This window comes from Bombina bombina, chromosome 6 (genome assembly GCF_027579735.1).
Source record: "Bombina bombina isolate aBomBom1 chromosome 6, aBomBom1.pri, whole genome shotgun sequence".
NCBI lineage: Eukaryota > Metazoa > Chordata > Amphibia > Anura > Bombinatoridae > Bombina > Bombina bombina.
In genome coordinates, this window is record NC_069504.1 from 16,013,370 (window position 1) to 16,039,742 (window position 26,373).

The following is a 26,373-nucleotide window of genomic DNA, read 5'->3' on the forward strand; positions in this document are numbered from 1 at the left end:
GAGCCTTGCGGTACCCCAACAGAAAGTAGTGACGTGGCAGAGGAGGCCCCAGAGAAGACTACACTAAAGGTACAGTTTGACAGGTAGGAAGAGAACCACGAGAGGGCTGTGTCACAAATGACAAAGTATTGGAGGGTTTGGAGCAAAAGAGGATGGTCAACAGTATCAAAGGCTGCGGACAGATTAAAAAGGATAAGCAGAGATAAGTGGCCTTCGGATTTTGCTGTAAGTAGGTAGTTGGTAACCTTAACGGTTGCTGTCTCTGTGGAGTGATGGGGATGAAATCCAGATTGCAGTGGGTCAAGGAGGGAGTTTAATTTAAGGAAATGGGATAGGCGTGCATATAATAGCTTTTCGAGAAGCTTTGAAGCAAGAGGGAGTAGGGAAATAGGGCAATAGTTGGATGGGGAGGTTGGATCAAAAGAAAGTTTTTTGAGGATAGGTGTGACCAGTGCATTTTTCAGAGATGAGGGAAATATGTATGTGCATATATGTATGTATGTGTATATATGTGTATGTATGTATGTATGTGCATGTGTGTGTATATATGTATGTACAGTATGTGTATGTATGTATATGTATGTGTGTGTATGTATGCATACTGTATGTATGTGTGTGCATGTATGTTTATGCATGTATGTATATGTATTTGAGTGCATGTATTTATTTGTATATATGTATGTGTGTATGTATGTATGTATGTGCATGTGTATATATATATATGTATGTATATGTATGTATGTGCATGTATATGTCTGTATATGTATTTGAGTGCATGTATATATGTGTTTGTATGTATGCATGTATGTATATGTATGTACAGTATCCAACAATAGTGAGTACACCCCTCACATTTTTGTAAATATTTTATTATATCTTTTCATGTGACAACACTGAAGAAATGACACTTTACAATGTAAAGTAGTGAGTGTACAACCTGTATAACAGTGTAAATTTGCTGTCCCTTCAAAATAACTCAACACACAGCCATTAATGTCTAAACCGATGGCAACAAAAGTTAGTACATCCCTAAGTGGAAATGTCAGAATTGGGCCCAATTAGCCATTTTCCCTCACCGGTGTCATGTGACTCGTTAGTGTTACAAGGTCTCAGGTGTGAATGGGGAGCAGGTGTGTTAAATTTGGTGTTATCGCTCTCACACTCTCTCATACTGGTCACTGCAAGTTCAACATGGCACCTCATGACAAAGAACCCTCTGAGGATCTGAAAAAAATAATTTTTGCTCTACATAAAGATGGCCTAGGATATAAGTAGATTGCAAAGACCCTGAAACTGAGCTGCAGCATGGTGGGTAAGACCATACAGCGGTTTCACAGGATAGGTTCCACTCAGAACAGACCTCGCCATGGTCGACCAAAGAAGTTGAGTGCACATGCTCAGCGTCATATCCAGAGGTTGTCTTTGGGAAATAGACATATGATTGCTGCAAACATTGCTGCAGAGGATAAAGGGGTGGGGGGGTCAGCCTGTCAGTGCTCAGACCATATGCCGCACACTGCATCAAATTGGTCTGCATGGCTATCGTCCCAGAAGGAAGCCTTTTCTAAAGATGATGTACAAGAAAGCCTGCAAACAGTTTGCTAAAGACAAGCAGACTAAGGACATGGATTACTGGAATCATGTCCTGTGGTCCAATGAGACCAAAATAAACTTATTTGGTTCAGATGGTGTCAAGCATGTGTGGTGGGAGGCAGGTGAGGAGTACAAAGACAAGTGTGTCTTCCCTACAGTCAAGCATGGTGGTGGGAGTGTCATGGTCTGGGCCTTCATTAGTGCTGCCGGCACTGGGAAGCTACAGTTCATTAAAGGGAACCATGAATGCCAACATGTACTGTGACATACTGAAGCAGAGCATGATCCCCTCCCTTCAGAGACTGGGCCACAGGGCAGTATTCCAACATGATAATGACCCCAAACACACCTCCAAGATGATCACAGCCTTGCTAAAGAAGCTGAGGGTAAAGATGATGGACTGGCCAAGCATGTCTCCAGACCTAAACCCTATTGAGCATCTGTGGGGCATCCTCAAACGAAAGGTGGGGGAGCGCAAGGTCTCTAACATCCACCAGCTCCCAGATGTCATCATGGAGGAGTGGAAGAGGACTCCAGTGGCAACCTGTGATGCTCTGGTGAACTCCATATCCAAGAGGGTTGAGGCAGTGCTAGAAAATAATGGTGGCCACCCAAAATATTGACACTTTGGGCCCAATTTGGACATTTTTACTTAGGGGTGTACTCACTTTTGTTGCCAACGGTTTAGACATTAATGGCTGTATGTTGAGTTATTTTGAGGGTACAACAAATTTACACTGTTATACAGGCTGTACACTCACTACTTTACATTGTAGAAAGTATAATTTCTTCAGTGTTGTCACATGAAAAGATATAAAATATTTACAAAAGTGTGAGGGGTGTACTCACTTTTGTGGGATACTGTATGTATGTATATATGTATGTGCATGCGTGTGTATATATATAAATATATATATATATATATATATATATATATGTATGTATGTATGTGCATGTGTGTGTGTGTATATATATATAGATATATATGTATGTATGTATTGTATGTGTGTGTGTGTATGTGTGTGTATGTATGTGCATGTGTGTGTATATAGGTATGTATGTGCATGTGTGTGTCTATATGTATGTATTTATGTATGCATGTGCATGTGTGTGTGTGTATATATGTATGTATGTGTGTGCATGTGTGTGTATATATGTATGTATGTATGTGCATGTGTGTGTGTGTGTATATATATGTATGTATGTATGTATATGTATGTGTGTGCATGTTTAGTTTTGTTTAGCAAGTTTCCAGGTTCAAATCCCAGATGACTTGTAAAATTGATCATTTGCTTTGAATTTTTTCCCAATTAATCTGTACTTTTAAAAAATATATTGTTTAAATATATTGAACAAATTAATGTAAAGTACTTTTTTGTCCATAAACCAATGGGTGTGGCCATGTTATAACCTAGTTTTCATTCACTGGTTGTAGAGGGCACCAAGGGCTGCAAAAGTGTCCCCTATTTTATATTTCTCATCCCCATTAGTCCATGGAGGAGAATAAAGAGGTAAAAATGATTATTCCCTGCAACAGTCATTTTAGGCTCCCCCACCAGGCTCTGCGACTCCATCTCTCCCTGCACATGAAACACCAGTAAATACACTTCCACCCAGGAATGTTAGCTAACATAATAATGTTATTCCCCCCATAATAATGTTATTCCCCCCATAATAATGTTATTCCCCCCATAATAATGTTAGCTGCCCCCCATAATAATGTTGTTCCCCCCATAATAATGTTATTCCCCCATTATAATGTTAGCCCCCCATAATAATGTTATTCCCCCATAATAATGTTAGCTGCCCCCCATAATAATGTTGTTCCCCCCATAATAATGTTATTCCCCCATTATAATGTTAGCCCCCCATAATAATGTTATTCCCCCCATAATAATGTTAGCTGCTCCCCATAAAAATGTTGTTCCCCACATAATAATGTTATTCCCCCATAATAATGTTATTCCCCCCATTATAATGTTACTCCCACATAATAATGTTAGCCCCTCATAATAATGTTATTCCCCCATAATAATGTTATTCCCCCATAATAATGTTATTCCCCCAATAATAATGTTATTCCCCCATTATAATGTTATTCCCCCATAATAATGTTATTCCTCCCATAATAATGTTAGATGCCCCCCCATAATAATGTTAGCTGCCCCCCATAATAATGTTACCTGCCCCCCATAATAATGTTAGCCCCCCTAATAATGTTAGCCCCATAATAAAGGAAAATGCCCCCATAATAATGTTAGCTGCCCCCCATAATAATGTTATTCCCCCATAATAATGTTAGCCCCCCTATAATAATGTTAGTCCCCCTATAATAATGTTATTCCCCCATAATAATGTTAGTCCCCCCATAATAATGGTATTCCCCCATAATAATGTTATTCCCCCCATAATGTTAGAACCCCATAATAATGTTATTCCCCATAATAATGTTAGCCCCCCATAATAATGTTATTCCCCCATAATAATGTTAGTCCCAGCATAATAATGTTATTCCCCCATAATAATGTTAGTCCCCCTATAATAATGTTATTCCCCCATAATAATGTTATTCCCCCCATAATAATGTTAGTCCCCTCATAATAATGTTATTCCCCATAATGTTAGTCCCCTCATAATAATGTTATTCCCCCATAATAATGTTATTCCCCCATAATAATGTTATTCCCCCAATAATAATGTTATTCCCCCATAATAATGTTATTCCCCCATAATGTTAGTCCCCTCATAATAATGTTATTCCCCCATAATAATGTTATTCCCCCATAATGTTAGTCCCCTCATAATAATGTTATTCCCCCATAATGTTAGTCCCCTCATAATAATGTTATTCCCCCATAATGTTAGTCCCCTCATAATAATGTTAGTCCCCTCATAATAATGTTTTCCCCCATAATAATGTTAGCCCCCCATAATAATGTTATTCCCCCATAATAATGTTATTCCCCATAATAATGTTAGCCCCCCATAATAATGTTATTCCCCCATAATAATGTTATTCCCCATAATAATGTTAGCCCCCCATAATAATGTTATTCCCCCATAATAATGTTATTCCCCCATAATAATGTTAGTCCCCTCATAATAATGTTATTCCCCCATAATAATGTTAGCCCCCCATAATAATGTTATCCCCATAATAGTGTTATACCCCCATAATGTTAGTCCCCTCATAATAATGTTATTCCCCCATAATAATATTAGCTCCCCCATAATAATGTTAGCCCCCCATAATAGTGTTATTCTCCCACAATAATGTTAGCTCCCCCCATAATAATGTTATTCCCCCATAATAATGTTAGCTCCCCCATAATAATGTTAGCCCCCCATAATAGTATTATTCCCCCCTTAATAATGTTAGCTGCCCCCCCATAATAATGTTAGCCCCCTATAATAATGTAAGTCCCCCAAAATAATGTTATTCCCCCATAATAATGTTATTCCCCATAATAATGTTAGCCCCCCATAATAATGTTAGTCCCCCCATAATAATGTTATTCCCCCATAATTATGTTATTCCCCCATAATAATGTTATTCCCCATAATGTTAGTCCCCTCATAATAATGTTATCCCTTATAATGTTAGTCCCCTCATAATAATGTTAGCCCCCATAATAATGTTATTCCCTCATAATAATGTTATTCCCCCATAATAATGTTAGTCCCCCCATAATAATGTTATTCCACATAATAATGTTAGCCCCCCATAATAATGTTAGTCCCCCCATAATAATGTTATTCTCCCATAATAATGTTATTCCCCCCATAATAATGTTATTCCCCCATAATAATGTTATTCCCCCATAATAATGTTAGTCCCCCCATAATAATTTTATTCCCCCATAATGTTATTCCTCCATAATAATGTTATTTCCCCATAATAATGTTATTCCCCCATAATAATGTTAGTCCCCCCATAATAATGTTATTCCCCCATAATGTTATTCCCCCATAATAATGTTATTCCCCCATAATAATGTTATTCCCTCATAATAATGTTATTCCCCCATAATAATGTTAGTCCCCCCATAATAATGTTATTCCCCATAATAATGTTAGCCCCCCATAATAATGTTAGTCCCCCCATAATAATGTTATTCCCCCATAATAATGTTATTCCCCCATAATAATGTTAGTCCGCCCATAATAATGTTATTCCCCCATAATGTTATTCCCCCATAATAATGTTATTCCCCCATAATAATGTTATTCCCCCATAATAATGTTAGTCCCCCCATAGTAATGTTATTCCCCCATAATGTTATTCCCCCATAATAATGTTATTCCCCCATAATAATGTTAGTCCCCCCATAATAATGTTAGTCCCCCTATAATAATGGTATTCCCCCATAATAATGTTATTCCCCCATAATAATGTTAGCCCCCATAATAATGTTATTCCCCCATAATAATGTTATTCCCCCATAATAATGTTAGCCCCCCATAATAATGTTATTCCCCCATAATAATGTTATTCCCCCCATAATGTTAGTCCCCTCATAATGTTAGTCCCCCATAATAATGTTAGCCCCCCATAATGTTATTCCCCCCATAATGTTAGTCCCCCTCATAATCTTATTCCCCCATAATGTTATTCCACCTCATAATGTTATTCCCCCCATAATGTTATTCCCCCCATAATGTTATTCCCCCCATAATGTTAGTCCCCTCATAATAATGTTATTCCCCCATAATAATGTTATCCCCATAATAATGTTATTCCCCCATAATAATGTTAGCCCCCATAATAATGTTATTCCCCCATAATAATGTTAGCCCCCCATAATAATGTTATTCCCCCATAATAATGTTAGCCCCCCATAATAATGTTATTCCCATAATAATGTTATTCCCCCATAATAATGTTATCCCCATAATAATGTTATTCCCCATAATAATGTTAGCCCCCCATAATAATGTTATTCCCCCATAATAATGTTATTCCCCCATAATAATGTTAGCCCCTCATAATAATGTTATTCCCCCATAATAATGTTATTCCCATAATAATGTTATTTCCCCATAATAATGTTATTCCCCCCATAATAATGTTAGCCCCCCATAATAATGTTATTCCCCCATAATAATGTTATTCCCATAATAATGTTATTTCCCCATAATAATGTTATTCCCCCATAATGTTATTCCCCCATAATAATGTTATTCCCCCATAATAATGTTATTCCCCCATAATAATGTTAGTCCCCCCATAGTAATGTTATTCCCCCATAATGTTATTCCCCCATAATAATGTTATTCCCCCATAATAATGTTAGTCCCCCCATAATAATGTTAGTCCCCCTATAATAATGGTATTCCCCCATAATAATGTTATTCCCCCATAATAATGTTAGCCCCCATAATAATGTTATTCCCCCATAATAATGTTATTCCCCCATAATAATGTTAGCCCCCCATAATAATGTTATTCCCCCATAATAATGTTATTCCCCCCATAATGTTAGTCCCCTCATAATGTTAGTCCCCCATAATAATGTTAGCCCCCCATAATGTTATTCCCCCCATAATGTTAGTCCCCCTCATAATCTTATTCCCCCATAATGTTATTCCACCTCATAATGTTATTCCCCCCATAATGTTATTCCCCCCATAATGTTATTCCCCCCATAATGTTAGTCCCCTCATAATAATGTTATTCCCCCATAATAATGTTATCCCCATAATAATGTTATTCCCCCATAATAATGTTAGCCCCCATAATAATGTTATTCCCCCATAATAATGTTAGCCCCCCATAATAATGTTATTCCCCCATAATAATGTTAGCCCCCCATAATAATGTTATTCCCATAATAATGTTATTCCCCCATAATAATGTTATCCCCATAATAATGTTATTCCCCATAATAATGTTAGCCCCCCATAATAATGTTATTCCCCCATAATAATGTTATTCCCCCATAATAATGTTAGCCCCTCATAATAATGTTATTCCCCCATAATAATGTTATTCCCATAATAATGTTATTTCCCCATAATAATGTTATTCCCCCCATAATAATGTTAGCCCCCCATAATAATGTTATTCCCCCATAATAATGTTATTCCCATAATAATGTTATTTCCCCATAATAATGTTATTCCCCCATAATAATGTTATCCCCATAATAATGTTATTCCCCATAATAATGTTAGCCCCCCATAATAATGTTATTCCCCCATAATAATGTTAGCCCCCATAATAATGTTATTCCCCCCATAATAATGTTAGTCCCCTCATAATAATGTTAGTCCCCCTATAATAATTTAATTCCCCCATAATAATGTTATTCCCTCATAATAATGTTATTCCCCCATAATAATGTTAGTCCCCCCATAATAATGTTATTCCCTATAATAATGTTAGCCCCCCATAATAATGTTAGTCCCCCCATAATATTGTTATTCCCCCATAATAATGTTATTCCCCATAATGTTAGTCCCCTCATAATAATGTTATCCCCCATAATAATGTTAGCCCCCTCATAATAACGTTATTCCCCCATAATAATGTTAGCCCCCCATAATAATGTTATTCCACATAATAATGTTAGCCCCCATAATAATGTTAGCCCCCCATAATAATGTTAACTCCCCCATAATAGTGTTAGTCCCCCATAATAATGTTATTCCCACATAATAATGTTAACCCCCCATAATAATGTTATTCCCCCATAATAATGCTATTCCCCCCATAATGTTAGTCCCCTCATAATGTTATTCCCCCATAATAATGTTAGCCCCCCATAATGTTATTCCCCCCATAATGTTAGTCCCCCTCATAATGTTATTCCCCCCATAATGTTATTCCCCCCATAATGTTATTCCCCCTCATAATGTTATTCCCCCCCATAATGTTAGTCCCCTCATAATAATGTTATTCCCCCATAATAATGTTATTCCCCCATAATAATGTTATCCCCATACTAATGTTATTCCCCCATAATAATGTTAGCCCCCCATAATAATGTTATTCCCCCATAATAATGATAGCCCCCCATAATAATGTTATTCCCCCATAATAATGTTAGCCCCCCATAATAATGTTATTCCCCCATAATAATGTTATTTCCATAATAATGTTATTCCCCCATAATAATGTTATCCCCATAATAATGTTATTCCCCATAATAATGTTAGCCCCCCATAGTAATGTTGTTCCCCCATAATAATGTTATTCCCCCATAATAATGTTATTCCCATAATAATATTATTTCCCCATAATAATGTTATTCCCCCCATAATAATGTTAGCCCCCCATAATAATGTTATTCCCCCATAATAATGTTATTTCCCCATAATAATGTTATTCCCCCATAATAATGTTATCCCCATAATAATGTTATTCCCCATAATAATGTTAGCCCCCCATAATAATGTTATTCCCCCATAATAATATTAGCCCCATAATAATGTTATTCCCCCCATAATAATGTTATTCCCCCATAATAATGTTATTCCCTCATAATAATATTATTCCCCCATAATAATGTTAGTCCCCCATAATAATGTTATTCCCCATAATAATGTTATTCCCCCATAATAATGTTAGTCCCCCCATAATAATGTTATTCCCCCATAATAATGTTATTCCCCATAATTGTAGTCCCCTCATAATAATGTTATCCCCCATAATAATGTTAGCCCCCTCATAATAATGTTATTCCCCCATAATGTTAGCCCCCCATAATAATGTTAGCTCCCCCATAATAGTGTTATTCCTCCATAATGTTAGTTCCACCTTAATAATGTTATTCCCACATAATAATGTTATCCCCCATAATAGTGTTATCCCCCATAATAATGTTATTCCCCCATAATAATGTTAGTCCCCATAATAATGTTATTCCCCCCATAATGTTATTCCCCCATAATAATGTTATTCCCCCATAATAATGTTATTCCCCCATAATAATGTTAGTCCCCCTATAATAATGGTATTCCCCCATAATAATGTTAGCCCCCCATAATAATGTTATTCCCCCATAATAATGTTAGCCTCCCATAATAATGTTATTCCCCCATAATAATGTTATTCCCCCCATAATGTTAGTCCCCTCATAATGTTATTCCCCCATAATAATGTTAGCCCCCCATAATGTTATTCCCCCCATAATGTTAGTCCCCCTCATAATGTTATTCCCCCCATAATGTTATTCCCCCTCATAATGTTATGCCCCCCATAATGTTATTCCCCCCATAATGTTATTCCCCCCATAATGTTATTCCCCTCATAATAATGTTATTCCCCCATAATAATGTTATTCCCCCATAATAATGTTATTCCCCCATAATAATGTTAGCCCCCCATAATAATGTTATTCCCCCATAATAATGTTAGCCCCCCATAATAATGTTATTCCCATAATAATGTTATTCCCCCATAATAATGTTATCCCCATAATAATGTTATTCCCCATAATAATGTTAGCCCCCCATAATAATGTTATTCCCCCATAATAATGTTATTCCCCCATAATAATGTTAGCCCCCCATAATAATGTTATTCCCCCATAATAATGTTATTCCCATAATAATGTTATTTCCCCATAATAATGTTATTCCCCCCATAATAATGTTAGCCCCCCATAATAATGTTATTCCCCCATAATAATGTTATTCCCCCATAATAATGTTATCCCCATAATAATGTTATTCCCCATAATAATGTTAGCCCCCCATAATAATGTTATTCCCCCATAATAATGTTATTCCCCCATAATAATGTTAGCCCCCCATAATAATGTTATTCCCCCCATAATAATGTTAGTCCCCTCATAATAATGTTAGTCCCCCTATAATAATGTTATTCCCCCATAATAATGTTATTCCCCCCATAATAATGTTAGTCCCCTCATAATAATGTTATTCCCCCATAATAATGTTATTCCCCATAATAATGTTATTCCCCATAATAATGTTAGTCCCCCCATAATAATGTTATTCCCCCATAATAATGTTATCCCCCCCATAATAATGTTATCCCCCCCATAATAATGTTATTCCCCCATAATAATGTTAGCCCCCCATAATAATGTTATTCCCCCATAATAATGTTAGCCCCCCATAATAATGTTATCCCCATAATAATGTTATTCCCCCATAATAATGTTAGCCCCCCATAATAATGTTATTCCCCCATAATAATGTTATTCCCCAACAATAATGTTAGCTCCCCCCATAATAATGTTATCCCCACAATAATGTTATTCCCCCATAATAATGTTATTCCCCCATAATAATGTTATCCCACATAATAATGTTACCCCCATAATTATGTTATTCTCCCACAATAATGTTAGCTCCCCCCATAATAATGTTATTCCCCCATAATAATGTTAGCCACCCATAATAATGTTATTCCCATAATAATGTTATTCCCCCATAATAATGTTATCCCCATAATAATGTTATTCCCCATAATAATGTTAGCCCCCCATAATAATGTTATTCCCCCATAATAATGTTATTCCCCCATAATAATGTTAGCCCCCCATAATAATGTTATTCCCCCATAATAATGTTATTCCCATAATAATGTTATTTCCCCATAATAATGTTATTCCCCCCATAATAATGTTAGCCCCCCATAATAATGTTATTCCCCCATAATAATGTTATTCCCCATAATAATGTTAGCCCCCCCATAATAATGTTAAACCCCCATAATAATGTTATTCCCCCATAATAATGTTAGCCCCCCATAATAATGTTATTCCCCCCATAATAATGTTAGTCCCCTCATAATAATGTTAGTCCCCCTATAATAATGTTATTCCCCCATAATAATGTTATTCCCCCCATAATAATGTTAGTCCCCTCATAATAATGTTATTCCCCCATAACAATGTTATTCCCCATAATAATGTTATTCCCCATAATAATGTTAGTCCCCCCATAATAATGTTAGTCCCCCCATAATAATGTTATTCCCCCATAATAATGTTATCCCCCCATAATAATGTTATCCCCCCATAATGTTAGTCCCCTCATAATAATGTTATTCCCCCATAATAATGTTAGCCCCCCATAATAATGTTATTCCCCCATAATAATGTTAACCCCCCATAATAATGTTATTCCCCCATAATAATGTTATTCCCCCATAATAATGTTATTCCCCCATAATAATTTTATTCCCCAACAATAATGTTAGCTCCCCCCATAATAATGTTATCCCCACAATAATGTTATTCCCCCATAATAATGTTATTCCCCCATAATAATGTTATCCCCCATAATAATGTTATTCCCCATAATAATGTTATCCCCCATAATAATGTTAGCCCCCCATAATAATGTTATTCTCCCACAATAATGTTAGCTCCCCCCATAATAATGTTATTCCCCCATAATAATGTTAGCTACCCATAATAATGTTATTCCCCATAATAATGTTAGCCCCCCATAATAATATTGTTCCCCCATAATAATGTTATTCCCCATAATAATGTTAGCCCCCCATAATAATGTTATTCACCATAATAATGTTAGCCCCCATAATAATGTTATTCCCCCATAATAATGTTAGCCCCCCATAATAATGTTATTCCCCCCATAATAATGTTAGTCCCCTCATAATAATGTTATTCCCCCATAACAATGTTATTCCCCATAATAATGTTATTCCCCATAATAATGTTAGTCCCCCCATAATAATGTTAGTCCCCCCATAATAATGTTATTCCCCCATAATAATGTTATCCCCCCATAATAATGTTATCCCCCCATAATGTTAGTCCCCTCATAATAATGTTATTCCCCCATAATAATGTTAGCCCCCCATAATAATGTTATTCCCCCATAATAATGTTAACCCCCCATAATAATGTTATTCCCCCATAATAATGTTATTCCCCCATAATAATGTTATTCCCCCATAATAATTTTATTCCCCAACAATAATGTTAGCTCCCCCCATAATAATGTTATCCCCACAATAATGTTATTCCCCCATAATAATGTTATTCCCCCATAATAATGTTATCCCCCATAATAATGTTATTCCCCATAATAATGTTATCCCCCATAATAATGTTAGCCCCCCATAATAATGTTATTCTCCCACAATAATGTTAGCTCCCCCCATAATAATGTTATTCCCCCATAATAATGTTAGCTACCCATAATAATGTTATTCCCCATAATAATGTTAGCCCCCCATAATAATATTGTTCCCCCATAATAATGTTATTCCCCATAATAATGTTAGCCCCCCATAATAATGTTATTCACCATAATAATGTTAGCCCCCATAATAATGTTATTCCCCCATAATAATGTTAGCCCCCCATAATAGTGTTATTCCGCCATAATAATGTTAGCTGCCCCCCCATAATAATGTTATTCCCCCATAATAATGTTAGTCCCCTCATAATAATGTTATTCCCCCATAATAATGTTATTCCCCCATAATAATGTTATTCCCCCCATAATAATGTTATTCCCCCCATAATAATGTTAGTCCCCTCATAATAATGTTAGTCCCCTCATAATAATGTTAGTCCCCTCATAATAATTACTGCATACTGCAATACTCTTGTTATATTTAACTACTGCACTAATACTGCTACTACTATCTACATTTATATTTATTTATTTTATACTGATCCATAACTTCAGACATGAGGAAGAGAGGTAACTCTCGAAAGCTTGTCTTTTACTATGTAATGTTAGTCTAAAAAAAAAAAAGGTATTACTGCATACTGCAATACTCTTGTTATATTTAACTACTGCACTAACACTGCTACTACTATCTACATTTATATTTTTCGTCTGTTGTGAAAAGCTAATAAAAAAGCTTGTGATAAGAGGCTGTCTGTAGTGGCTTAGAAACAGGCATTAAATAAATGTTATAAAGTATATTAATATAACAATGTGGGTTGGGCAAAGCTGGGCAATGGGTAAAACAAACATTGTCTATCTTTTTAAACAATAATAATTTTAGTGTAGACTACATAATCATTAGATCTGGCTTGTTGGTCTAGGAGTCTGATTCTTGCTTTGGATGAGAGTGGGCCTGGGTTCAAATCCCAGATGAACACCTGACTTTTTGGGCAAAAAAATGCTCTGATAATAATAATTCTTCTTCCACTAGTGTTGGTCTTCTTAGATGTCAATCTTACAATGAAAGATCTCTGTCTGCACAGTTGAGCCGAAGTCTAAAAACTTTCCGACCTGTGTACTTTAGGCTGATGATCTTGCAGCAGAAACACGATTTGCAAAATGTATATAGAGTAATACAAATGAAATTGTCTATGACAAAATACATTTCTATAGCTTTTGACGAGCCCGGAACACCCAGATCAAAGGGATGGGAAACATTGCTTTCTCAGCCCGCCCCCTGACCAATCCCATTCACGCAATTAAAGGGACATTCCAGTCAAAATTTAAATGCACATAGATTAAATACATCTTTGAATGTAAGCATATTTGCAAAATACATGTATTGGCAAAAATGCTTCTAGTAAAAGTTATCACTGTTTAGTGTTAGCATTATTCTCTGCACGTGCATGTGAAGCATAGATAGATATTGTCACTGCACCAGCATTTTAAATACTGCAGCTGTTTAGATAATCAGTGGGGATTGTACCATGTCAGCAATTAACAAATTGGGTCATTACCAGATGGTACAAACACCTTAGGCTGTCTGAGCAAGTGCTGTGTATAAAATGCTGGTGCACGGTGCATACTTAAATAAACTTTTGAAACAGCTATAGCTTTTATTAGAAGCATTTTTGCTAATGCCGGTATATTACACAAATGCTTCTGTTCAATACCGAAATGCACCCATGTGGTTTCCAATTTTGGCTGGAATATCCCTTTAATTAGATGCACGAATATATATGTAATCAATGCCAGCGTCATATATGTTGGCTGGAATATCCCTTTAATTAGATGCACGAATATATATGCAATCAATGCCAGTGTCATATATGTTGGATGGAATATCCCTTTAATTAGATGCACGAATATATATGCAATCAATGCCAGCGTCATATATGTTGTAAAGATTTTAAAAACGTCAGTATGTGTCCCTACATTCCTTCTAGATAATAATTAAGAAAAGTGCACATATGAATAGCATGCCCATGTTTATGCAGCGCAAGCCTGTGTTTACACTTGCAATGGCGCATGCGCAATGCGAAGAAAGAGTAATGGCCGCATGGCCACAAAATATTGTGACAGACTTAGGTTAGTACTTTAGAAACAGGGGTTTCAAAAATATATTTATTAAAGCAAATAACGATTTCCAGCACTACTATGTTTAAAGGGACATTAAACCCAAAAAAATATTTCATGATTCAGATAGAAAATATAATTTTAAACAACATTCCAATTTACCTCTATTATCTAATTTGCTTAATTCTTTAGATATCTTTTGTTAAAGAAATAACAGTGCACATGGGTAAACCAATCACATGAGGCATCTATGTGCAGCCACCAATCAGAAGCTACTCAGCCTATCTAGATATGCTGTTCAGGACAGAATATCAAGATAATGAAGCAAATTAGATAATAGAAGTACATTAGAAAGTTGTTTAAAATGGCATTCTTCATCTGAATCATGAAAGAAAAAATGTGGGTTTAATATCCCTTTAAGTTTTCATGCTGTTATGTTTTAAATAAATAACTATACAGTTGAAAACAAACATTCTGGTAGTTGGCTCGTTGGTCTAGGGGTATGATTCTCGCTTTGGGTGCGAGAGGTCCTGGGTTCAAATCCCGGACGAGCCCAGGAACTTTTAACCATTCTACATATTAAAACTAAATAAATTCCATAAAATTTCCGTCTTAGTAAATGTGTTGTGAATTTGTTGTGTTTACTACGTTCAGAAAAATGCCCAGTAGGCAGGTCTGGCTCCTGAGCATCTCATCTGCCATGTGTATTATTATCAGGTATTTGTAGAGCACCAACAGATTCTGCAGCGCTGGTAACATAGTCGATGTACAGGATAGCTTTTGTAGGGGTCAAGTGGGTAGAGGTATGTACGGGAAGTGTAACATGAGCCGGTGGTATTATGCTGCTGATGTTTTGTGCTGCTGATGTGTAGTGCTGCTGATGTGTATTACTGCTGATATATGGTATTGCTGATGTACAGTACTGCTGATGTGTACTGTACATCAGCAATACCACACATCAGCAGTACTGTACATCAGCAATACCATACATCAGTACTGCTGATGTATGGTATTGCTGATGTACAGAACTGCTGATGTGTATTACTGCTGATGTGTAGTGCTGCTGATGTGTATTACTGCTGATGTATGGGATTGCTGATGTACAGTACTGCTGATGTGTAGTGCTGCTGATGTGTATTACTGCTGATGTATGGTATTGCTGATGTACAGTACTGCTGATGTGTAGTACTGCAGATGTATGGTATTGCTGATGTACAGTACTGCTGATGTGTAGTGCTGCTGATGTGTATTACTGCTGATGTATGGTATTGCTGATGTACAGTACTGCTGATGTGTAGTGCTGCTGATGTGTATTACTGCTGATGTATGGTATTGCTGATGTACAGTACTGCTGATGTGTAGTGCTGCTGATGTATGGTATTGCTGATGTACGGTACTGCTGATGTGTAGTACTGCTGATGTATGGTATTGCTGATGTACAGTATTGCTGATGTGTTTTACTGCTGATGTGTAGTGCTGCTGATGTGTATTACTGCTGATGTATGGTATTGCTGATGTACAGTACTGCTGATGTGTAGTGCTGCTGATGTGTATTACTGCTGATGTATGGTATTGCTGATGTACAGTACTGCTGATGTGTATTACTGCTGATGTGTAGTGCTGCTGATGTATGGTATTGCTGATGTACAGTACTGCTGATGTGTAGTGCTGCTGATGTGTAGTGCTGCTGATGTATGGTATTGCTGATGTACAGTACTGCTGATGTGTAGTACTGCTGATGTATGGTATTGCTGATGTACAGTACTGCTGATGTGTAGTGCTGCTGATGTGTAGTGCTGCTGATGTATGATATTGCTGATGTACAATACTGCTGATGTGTAGTGCTGCTGATGTGTATTAATGCTGATGTGTAGTGCTGCTGATGTGTATTACTGCTGATGTGTATTACTGCTGATGTGTAGTGCTGCTGATCTGTATTACTGCTGATGTGTAGTGCTGCTGATGTGTATTAATGCTGATGTGTATTACTGCTGATCTGTAGTGCTGCTGATGTGTATTACTGCTGATGTGTATTACTGCTGATGTGTAGTGCTGCTGATGTGTATTACTGCTGATGTACAGTACTGTTGATGTGTAGTGCTGCTGATGTGTATTACTGCTGATGTATGGTATTGCTGATGTACAGTACTGCTGATGTTTAGTACTGCTGATGTGTAGTGCTGCTGATGTGTATTACTGCTGATGTACAGTACTGCTGATGTGTAGTGCTGCTGATGTGTATTACTGCTGATGTATGGTATTGCTGATGTACAGTACTGCTGATGTGTAGTGCTGCTGATGTGTATTACTGCTGATGTGTAGTGCTGCTGATGTGTATTACTGCTGATGTGTATTACTGCTGATGTGTAGTGCTGCTGATGTGTATTACTGCTGATGTACAGTACTGCTGATGTGTAGTGCTGCTGATGTGTATTACTGCTGATGTATGGTATTGCTGATGTACAGTACTGCTGATGTTTAGTACTGCTGATGTGTAGTACTGCTGATGTGTATTACTGCTGATGTACAGTACTGCTGATGTGTAGTGCTGCTGATGTGTATTACTGCTGATGTATGGTATTGCTGATGTACAGTACTGCTGATGTTTAGTACTGCTGATGTGTAGTACTGCTGATGTGTATTACTGCTGATGTACAGTACTGCTGATGTGTAGTGCTGCTGATGTGTAGTGCTGCTGATGTGTAGTGCTGCTGATGTGTATTACTGCTGATGTATGGTATTGCTGATGTACAGTACTGCTGATGTTTAGTACTGCTGATGTGTAGTACTGCTGATGTGTATTACTGCTGATGTACAGTACTGCTGATGTGTAGTAGTGCTGCTGATGTGTATTACTGCTGATGTATGGTATTGCTGATGTACAGTACTGCTGATGTTTAGTGCTGCTGATGTGTATTACTGCTGATGTATGGTATTGCTGATGTACAGTACTGCTGATGTTTAGTACTGCTGATGTGTAGTACTGCTGATGTGTATTACTGCTGATGTACAGTACTGCTGATGTGTAGTGCTGCTGATGTGTATTACTGCTGATGTATGGTATTGCTGATGTACAGTACTGCTGATGTGTAGTACTGCTGATGTGTATTACTGCTGATGTACAGTACTGCTGATGTGTAGTGCTGCTGATGTGTATTACTGCTGATGTACAGTACTGCTGATGTGTATTACTGCTGATGTACAGTACTGCTGATATGTAGTGCTGCTGATGTGTATTACTGTTTTACAGGTTAAGTAACCCTCAGTGGATCAACACAGCAAGTGTTGCAAGTCACAAGCAGTTCAACAGTCATTCATTATTCATTGAGTTAATCGGGCACACACTATTGCAGAAGTTATATTAACCGTTAAGCTAAATCTGGCATAACCCAGGCTGTTTTATATTGTTACAAATTAAATGCCAAAATGGCAACTATTGTAGCTATTCAGGTCTTCATTCTAATGAATGCAGTTGCCATTCATCTAAACGGACCCAGATAACATAATTGTCATGCTAAGTATTGAATGTAACCCTAGCGGCACATAGATACAAGGTACTGGGCTGTTAAAAAGACACAAAAGATAGACTGTGAACTAAATCAGCACTCTCCCCTGATGCGTTTCGCCCGATAGGGCTTTATCAAAGGCAGCGAGCCGCCGAATTTGTGGGGATTTAAACCCTGAAGAGCCGGAAGTCCCGCCCTCGCTCCAATCTGATTTGAATTTGGAACGTGTATATACACATTGATAGACAGTTCTATGAGCAAATGATGAAATTAGGTTCTCGTGTCTGGAGTATCTACTAGGTAATAATGTTAGAAGTCTTGTAATAATCCTATGATATCCCCCAATATGATCAAATTCTAAAGTCTGTAGCCAATTCCCATAAATCAACTTTTATATTTATACTAGTTGAATAAACGATTAAAACTGATTGTGTGGCATTATTAATTTTCTTTGAACAAAATTTCCTCAGTTATATATGAATCAAAATGTCCCTATTTCTTCCAGTGGGAATCGTTACCTGAAAGTTTATTGTTAGTCACTACGATTAGCTATTGTATTGATCAATACAAATATATCTATATATCTCCCCTGGGTTGAGATGCAATACATTTCTGTGCATCAAAATCACGCTATTCATTCTCATTTATTGTAATAATACATAGAAGGGCATACTTTGTTTCTCGTTATATGTAGTTATGTCATTTATAAAGACATACTATTGTGAAATTTAATTGGAAGGGGTACGTGCCCAATGGGTGTGCATCAATTCATATGGTTAGATGTGTGAGTGCCTATTTGGTCCCGCCGTGTCATATATATAAAAGTAAATGTAAATAATGTGAGAAAAGCAAAGAAAGGGGACAGGGGAAAAAATTGTTTTATTAAAGGTACTCATCTTGAGTGAAGGTATATGTGCTACCCGATGAGTTAAATACGTGGAATGGTGGTAGGAATGAAGTTAATCTGCTGGTGCAGATGAGTAAAAGTGACTGTGTTAAAAATGATAAATGTTTGGCAGCAATGTGATTTAAACTCTAACTATTAAAGCACAAGTGTGGTAGTGAAAGAAAAATAAAGTGAAAAGAACAATTCTTGCCACTCAGGAGTAGCAGAAACTTAAATGTAAAATATCATTGTCTATTGATCAACCCACTAAGGGGGAGATGATCACCACTTATCTTCTGAAAAGCAGCTTTAATTATTGATATTTCTATTCCATGATTTTATTTGTAACTATTTGTTTATTTATTTCTGCTGTTCTTAATGTTGTCAATTTATACTGAGGAAAAGTTCCCTTGTATTTAGGAAGATGTTAAAAAATAATATTTATTTATTTATTTTACTGTTATTGATGTTATGAATTATACTCAGGATGACTTCCCTTGTTTTCAGGAAGATGTTAAACAATAAGTATATACATTCTATATTCATCAAAATGCCCACTTGCTCAAATCTTGCATTAAGTTTGGACTCCAAGATCCTAAGATATATTGAGACTAAGATGGATCTTTATTGGTCCTGTTTATGGATAGTTAACAAATGTTCTTACCCATATATGAAATGTTGATGTATTCATATATGGCTTCTAATTTAGTTATGTGACAATTTCTTGTTACTATTAGTAAATGTGTAGTGATACACACTTGTGGATCCTTATTTTTCAAAAAAAGGGGGAGAGGTATATATTGAGAATGTAACTTAACTTAAGATTAGTTGTACCATACTCTGTATGTTAACAACATTAATCTCTCAACTACGTTCGTCTTTAGTTATTGTTATCTACAGATAAACATAAAAATTGTTTTGTTCATTGAGACCCCAGGGTTGGACAGAGTTTAATAGGTAGATCCATCGGCTTTCAGATTTTAACAATGCCGTCTCCAGGTCTCCTCCCCGGAACCCTAGACTCACTTTCTCAATGCCCCAACATAGGAGGTCTCTCTGGTTAGAATTGTGATATTTTAAGAAATGCGCAGCTACACTAGTTAAAGTTTTTAGTTGCTCTTTGTCTTTAGCTGCATTTTTAATATTTCTGAGATGTTTAAGAAGCCTTACTCTCAATTTCCTGGTGGTCATGCCCACCTAATACAGATTGCATGTGCATTGAAGCACATATATTACACTTTCTGTGTTACAGCTAATATATCTCTTAATTTTATGTTTCTTCCCAAACCTGTCCTCAATCTCTTTGGTGTTTTTCATAAAAATACAGGTACTGCAATTCCCACATTTGTGAGCTCCTGGATTGAAAGAAGAGATGGTCTTTTTCCTTTGGAAATGACTGTTAGTCACAATGTCTTTAATATTCTTAGTTCTCCTAAATCCAAATGACGGAGTTGTTCCCAATGTTGATTTGAGTAAAGGGTCAGTCATTAAAATGTTCCAATGTTTTTTAATTATGCTTATGGTTTGAGGAGTTTGCGAATTGTGGGTTAGAATCAATCTGGGAGTTTGAGAGCTGGTCTTATTGTGTCTTTTATGAAGTAAGTTGTTTCTTGGTGTTAATCGGGCTTTCTGTTTGGCCTTTTTAATGGATCTTTTACTGTATCCTCTTTTTAATAATCTTGCCTCCAAGTCTAGTGCTCTTACCTCAAAAGTTTGTGCTTCCGAGCAATTTCTGCGGAGCCTCAGGAATTCCCCTGTGGGTAGGCTTTTCATTGTGCCTGGTGCATGTGCACTGGTACTATGTAACAGGCTGTTTGTGGCAGTAGGTTTCCTAAATAGGTCAGTACTTATGACTCCGTCAGTATTTTTGCGAATGGTAATATCCAAGAAATTAATCTGGACTAAGCTCTCTTCGTGTGTTAATTTAATGTTTAGTTGATTATTGTTCAGATGTGTGAGAAATTGTAATAATGCTGGATGAGTACCCTCCCAGATAAAGAAGATGTCATCTATAAATCTAATCCATAATGGTTTTAGATCTATACATTTTTGATTTTCATCCATGAATACAAATTCCGTTTCCCACCACCCGAGGAACAGGTTGGCATATGTAGGTGCACAAGTCGTGCCCATAGCTGTTCCTCGGGTTTGTAGATAGAATTGGCCGTCAAATGTGAAAAAATTGTAATTCAAAACCATTTCCAGTAGTTTAAGAATAAAGTTGTCATGTTCTTTACCTTCTTCTGAGTTTTTCTCCAATAAATATTTTACAGCTTGTAGACCTTGTTTATGGTTTATGGATGTGTAAAGAGATTCCACATTCGTCGTTACCAACCATGTTGTTTCGTTAAGTGCTAGATGTTCCAGCCTTTGCAAGACTTGCATTGTGTCCTGAACATAAGACGGTAATTCCTCTACATACAATCGTAATCTGTGATCAATATATTCACTAGCTTTCTCTGTTAGGCATCCAATTCCTGATACTATCGGACGTCCTGGTGGTATTTCTGCATTTTTGTGAATCTTAGGTAACATGTAGAAAGTGGCAATTTTGGGGTTAGCCACCGTGAGAAATTTATTTTCCTTAATTGTAATTACTCCTTCATTGTAAGCTCTATTTACTAGGTTGGTATAAATTTTCATGTATCCTTCCATAGGATTAAAGGGACGTTTCGTATAGCAAGATTTGTCTTTTAGTTGTTTTGAGTCTTCTTTCAAGTACATTTCTAACGGCCATATTACTATGTTGCCTCCCTTGTCTGATCCTCTTATTACAACTTGGACCTTATAACAACTGCTGGTCAGTTACCTGCTTATAACAACTGCTGGTCAGTTACCTGCCTATAACAACTGCTGGTCAGTTACCTGCCTATAACAACTGCGGGTCAGTTACCTTCCTATAACAACTGCTGGTCAGTTACCTGCCTATAACTAATGTTGGTCAGTTACCTGCCTATAACAACTGCTGTTCTGTTACCTGCTTATAACTAATGCTGGTCAGTTACCTTCCTATAACAACTGCTGGTCAGTTACCTGCCTATAACAACTGCTGGTCAGTTACCTGCCTATAACAACTGCTGGTCAGTTACCTGCCTATAACAACTGCTGGTCAGTTACCTGCCTATAGTATCTGCTGGTCTGTTAACTGCCTATAACAACTGCTGGTCAGTTACCTGCCTATAACAACTGCTGGTCAGTTACCTGCCTATAACAACTGCGGGTCAGTTACCTTCCTATAACAACTGCTGGTCAGTTACCTGCCTATAACTAATGCTGGTCAGTTACCTGCCTATAACAACTGCTGTTCTGTTACCTGCCTATAACTAATGCTGGTCAGTTACCTGCCTATAACTAATGCTGGTCAGTTACCTTCCTATAACAACTGCTGGTCAGTTACCTGCCTATAACAACTGCTGGTCAGTTACTTGCCTATAACAACTGCTGGTCAGTTACCTGCCTATAACAACTGCTGGTCAGTTACCTGCCTATAACAACTGCTGGTCAGTTACCTGCCTATAACAACTGCTGGCTATTGTACCCTGCAGGGCAGCCTGGGCTCCTGTAATATTCCTTTCCCTTATAGCACAAGCAGCCGTCTGTACTGGGAATGTAACATGATACAGCCTGTAGCTTCTGCACATGTGGCGTCTGACTACACAACTGACAGTGGATGTACACAGCTGGCTCGTTGGTCTAGGGGTATGATTCTCGCTTAGGGTGCGAGAGGTCCCGGGTTCAAATCCCGGACGAGCCCTTCTTTTTGCGCCTTCATCTCTTTCTTTGTTGCTGCCACATCATTACTATAACATTCCTCTCTGTATCCTGAGTTGTTGCCACTCAGGACTGGCGCTTTCATAAGGCAGAAATATGTAGTCCCTGATATAGGGGAAGGCAGAATTGCACCTCAGCGATGTATAGATAGTTGTGTGTTTTTCTTTAAACCTCTTAAAGAGATACTAAACCCAAATCTTTTCTTTCATGATTCAGTTATAGCAGCAATTTTATTTAACTTTCTAATTTACTCCTATTATCAATTTTACCTATTTTCAATCTCAGACTCTATATTATACCCATTTACGTGTTTTTAATATTTTTGTTTTTATGTCATAACTTCCAATAAAAGTTAAGTTTTAATATATTTTGGCAATAACCATAATTATATGATATTTATGTCTGTGAGTGCAATAAGTGTATTTTTATCAGTTATCTACTGTAACTCTCTTTTGTAGGATATTATAATACACTGCACCCCATCCAGCATATGATTGTGTACTAAAACAAGCAAACTTTTTATGGAAGACGTATAAAAACGTTTACCTGCCTATAGTAACTGCTGGTCAGTTATCTTCCTATAGTATCTGCTGGTCAGTTATTTGCCTATAGTAACTGCTGATCTGTTACCTGCCTATAGTATCTGCTGATCAGTTACCTGCCTATAACAACTGCTGGTCTTTTACCTGCCTATAGTAACTGCTGGTCAGTTATCTGCCTATAGTGCCTGCTGGTTAGTTACCTGCCTATAACAACTGCTGGTCAGTTACCTGCCTAAAAGAACTGCTGGTCTGTTACCTGCCTAGAGTATCTGCTGATCAGTTACCTGCCTATAACAACTGCTGGTCAATTACCTGCCTATAACAACTGCTCGTCAGTTACCTACCTATAGTAACTGCTGGTCTGTTACCTGACTATAACAACTGCTGGTCTGTTACCTGCCTATAACAATTGCTGGTCTGTTAACTGCCTATACTATCTGCTGATCAGTTACCTGCCTATAGTATCTGCTGCTCTGTTACCTGCCTCTAACAACTGCTGGTCAGTTACTTGCCTATAACAACTTCTGTTCAGTTACCTGCCTATAGTATCTGCTGGTTAGTTACCTGCCTATAGTATATGTTGGCCTCTTATGGTTACCTGCCAATAGTATCTTCTGATCAGTTACCTGCCTATAAAAACTGCTGGTCTGTTGCCTGCCTATATCATCTGCTGGTCTGTTACCTGCCTATAACAACTGCTGGTCTGTTACGTGCCTGTAGTATCTGCTGGTCTGTTACCTACCTATATCAACTGCTGGTCTGTTACCTGCCTATAACAACTGCTGGTCAGTTACCTGCCTATAACAAGTGCTGGTCATTTACTTGCCTATAACAACTTCTGGTCAGTTACCTGCCTATAGTATCTGCTGGTTAGTTACCTGCCTATAGTATCTGTTGGCCTGTTACTGTTACCTGCCAATAGTATCTTCTGATCAGTTACCTGCCTATAACAACTGCTGGTCTGTTACCTGCCTATAGTATCTGCTGATCAGTTACCTGCCTATAAAAACTGCTGGTCTGTTGCCTGACTATATCATCTGCTGGTCTGTTACCTGCCTATAACAACTGCTGGTCTGTTACGTGCCTGTAGTATCTGCTGGTCTGTTACCTGCCTATATCAACTGCTGGTCAGTTACCTTCCTATAGCAACTGCTGGTCAGTTACCTGCCTATATTATCTGCTGATCAGTTACCTGCCTATAATAACTGCTGGTCAGTTACCTGCCTGTAGTGACTGCTGGTCAGTTACCTGCCTATAACAACTGCTGGTCAGTAACCTACCTATAGTAACTGCTGGTTTGTTACCTGACTATAACAACTGCTGGTCTGTTACCTGCCTATAACAATTGCTGGTCTGTTAACTTCCTATAGTATCTGCTGATCAGTTACCTGCCTATAGTATCTGCTGGTCTGTTACCTGCCTATAACAACTGCTGGTCGGTTAACTGCCTATAAAAACTGCTGGTCAGTTACTTGCCTATAACAACTTCTGGTCAGTTACCTGCCTATAGTAATTGCTGGTTAGTTACCTGCCTATAGTATATGTTGGCCTGTTACTGTTACCTGCCAATAGTATCTTCTGATCAGTTACCTGCCTATAACAACTGCTGGTCTGTTACATGCCTATAGTATCTGCTGATCAGTTACATGCCTATAAAAACTGCTGGTCTGTTGCCTGTCTATATCATCTGCTGGTATGTTACCTGCCTATAACAACTGCTGGTCAGTTACCTGTCTATAGTATCTGCTGGTCAGTTACCTGCCTATAGTATCTGCTGGTCAGTTACCTGCCTATAGTGACTGCTGGTCAGTTACCTGCCTATAAAAACTGCTGGTCAGTTACCTGCCTATAGTTTGGGCTTTGCATTGCTATAACAACATATGTTCACATTTTCAAAGTGAACATTTTATAAGTGAGCATTAACAATAGAATTATACTGAGTATTCACCACAGTGCTGCTTATTAAGACAACATGCTGCCTATTGACATCTGCTGAATATATGCACACTACCTCAAGCTAACCCTATTCTCTTTCTTCTGCTTTCAGGTACGTGAATAGAGTCCCTGTCATTCTGCAAACTATTCACTGCACACTGGTGTTTTTAGCTCTCTTGTAACTCTCTTTTGGTACGTGAATACTGTCCATGTCATTCTGCAAACTATTCACTGTACTCTGGTGTTTTTTCCTTCTCCTGTAACTCTCTTTTTGTACGCGAATAGAGTCCCTGTCATTCTGCAAACTATACACTGCACTCTGGGTTTTTTTTTCCTCTCCTGTAACTCTCTTTTGGTACATGAATAGAGTCCCTGTCATTCTGCGAACTATTCACTGCACTCTGGATTTTTTCCTCTCCTGTAACTCTCTTTTGGTACGTGAATAGAGTCCCTGTCATTCTGCAAACTATTCACTGCACTCTGGTGTTTTTTCCGTCTCCTGTAACTCTCTTTTGGTACGTGAATAGAGTCCCTGTCATTCTGCAAACTATTCACTGCACTGTAATGTTTTTTGCTCTCCTATAACTCTCTTTTGGTACGTGAATAGAGACCCTGTCATTCTGCAAACTATTCACTGCACTCTGGTGTTTTTGCTCTCCTGTAACTCTCTTTTGGTATGTGAATAGAGTCCCTGTCATTCTGCAAACTATTCACTGCACTCTGGTGTTTTTTCCTCTCCTGTAACTCTCTTTTGGTACGTGAATAGAGTCCCTGTCATTCTTCAAACTATTCACTGCACTCTGTTGTTTTTCCCTCTCCTGTAACTTTCTTCTGGTATGTGAATACTGTCCATGTCATTCTGCAAACTATTCACTGTACTCTGGTGTTTTTTCCTTCTCCTGTAACTCTCTTTTTGTACGCGAATAGAGTCCCTGTCATT

General features: G+C 37.5%; 1 protein-coding gene and 2 non-coding genes across 3 annotated transcripts in view; 2 read left to right on the plus strand and 1 right to left on the minus strand.

The window, feature by feature from the left end:
• OPN1SW (opsin 1, short wave sensitive) overlaps nucleotides 1-26,373 on the minus strand; it is a 278,043-nt gene that overhangs the window by 141,152 nt on the left and 110,518 nt on the right. The gene's annotated exons all lie outside the window — the stretch shown is intronic.
• Nucleotides 15,277-15,348, plus strand: TRNAP-UGG (transfer RNA proline (anticodon UGG)). Its single transcript has one exon. It is a non-coding gene; the product is annotated as a tRNA-Pro (tRNA).
• Nucleotides 22,868-22,939, plus strand: TRNAP-AGG (transfer RNA proline (anticodon AGG)). The gene has a single exon. It is a non-coding gene; the product is annotated as a tRNA-Pro (tRNA).